Source organism: Cebus imitator, unplaced genomic scaffold (assembly GCF_001604975.1).
Source record: "Cebus imitator isolate Cc_AM_T3 unplaced genomic scaffold, Cebus_imitator-1.0 Scaffold94, whole genome shotgun sequence".
NCBI classification, from domain to species: Eukaryota; Metazoa; Chordata; class Mammalia; order Primates; family Cebidae; genus Cebus; species Cebus imitator.
In genome coordinates this window covers 4,167,775-4,169,800 of record NW_016107409.1, presented here as the reverse complement: position 1 = coordinate 4,169,800, position 2,026 = coordinate 4,167,775, and positions in this window count along the sequence as shown.

Genomic DNA, 2,026 nt, shown 5'->3' with positions numbered 1-2,026 from the left:
CTTCTTCCCTCAATAAAAATTAAGTTGAACTAAGTAAGATTTGCTGGTTGATAATTTACAGCAAATCTTTCCTTTCGGCCTCTCTGATTTAAGTAAACTGTGAGTATACTTTGCCTCTTGAGAAATTAAATCTGATTGCAACAGAGCTACGTATTTTTCACAAACAGTTAGACTGACATTGTAAATACACTATCTGCTAGTTGGGGCTGGCCTCATGGGCCTGGAACCTGTGCTCTTACCCCGGCCCCCAGAACAGGAGGACGCTACACTTTCTCTCAGTAAGTTTTGGACCCGGGCCCCACATTTACATTTAGCACTGGGTCCTGCAAGTTGTGTAGCGGTAGGAACTGACGTAAGTATGGATGAGCTGCCACACAGAAGATTACCTGCCAGAATCTATTGTGTGGCTCAGGCCCATTTTGCCATATTGATCTTTGGACTAAATTGACCTATGGACTGAACCTGTGGATCAATAGGAATTCAGACTGAAAATAATGTTTCATCAAAATAATGTTTTTATTTTGAGAAAGCATTGAAGTAAATTGTTTTAAACTTTATTTTTACTATTTTTAAATATAAATAATTGAAAAGGGGATTTTCTCCAGCTTCAAAACTGAAACAGAATAAATGAATACCTGTTTGCAAGTTCTTTAGGACTGATGTTTGAACAAAGATAAATAATTAAATGATAAATCCACCTCACTGCGTCGAGGTGCAGACAAGCCGAAGAACTGTAAGTGTGAAGCTCTTTTACCAAAGGGTTCTTGTGTTAATACAGTATGAGAATAATTAGAACTAAAATTTCTTTTACGCAGCATAAATAAAATGTTAATCGATCCACGAAAGTTGATTTCTTTAAAATATTAAGAATATGTATATAATAATTATTATTTGGAGGCCGGGCGCGGTGGCTCAAGCCTGTAATCCCAGCACTTTGGGAGGCCGAGGCGGGTGGATCACGAGGTCAAGAGATCGAGACCATCCTGGTCAACATGGTGAAACCCCGTCTCTACTAAAAATACAAAAAATTAGCTGGGCATGGTGGTGCGTGCCTGTAATCCCAGCTACTCAGGAGGCTGAGGCAGGAGAATTGCCTGAACCCAGGAGGCGGAGGTTGTGGTGAGCCGAGATCGCGCCATTGCACTCCAGCCTGGGTAACATGAGTGAAACTCTGTCTCAAAAAAAAAAAAAAAATTATTATTATTTGGACATGGAAGCAAAGTAAGCTGAAATCAGAAATTAAGGTTGATATTTTAAATAATGAGACTATCAATAAGAATGGATCAATATTAAGTACCCAAAGAAATAGTCCAAAAATTATGTGTGAATGTGTGGCTGAAAGGATTTAGCACTCTTGGGTTGAACTAAAATAAATTGGAATATAATCTTAAGGAGGTAATAAAGGGATGCAACAAAACTGAGAAAAAGTCAAATAAAGTCTGTAAGAAAAGAGATTGTTTTAGTCAGTTCCAGCTTAAGAGAAACGTAATCCTTACCATTCTAAAAGTCTAGGAAGTCCGAGATCAAGGTGCTGGTGAATTCTGTTCCTGCGGAGAGTCCTTTTCCTGGTTTGCAGAGGAATGCCTTCTTGCTGTATAGCCTCACTTGGTAGGTGGGGTGAGGAGAGCTCTGGTTCCTTCATCTTATTATAAAGGCACTAGTCCCATTCACATGGACTCTACCATTATGGTGTAATTATCTCCCAAAGTCTCCACCTCTGCATACCATCATGTTAAGGATATAGGGTTCATTGTTTGAATATTGGGGGATAAAAACATTCAGTCTATAGCAGAGATGATTTTAGAGAGTCTAGAAAAGGCACCATACATGAAAGTTATATAATCTCTTGGGCATTCAATATGCTATTTGAGAAGTGTCCTTGTGGCTTTTCCACAGACTAGAATAGGGTTTCTCAACCTTGGCACTATTGACGTTGGGGCCAGATAATTCTTTGTTGTGGGGACCTATCCTATGCATTGTAGCAGGTTTAGGAATATCCCTAGCCTCCACTAGCTAAATGCTGGTA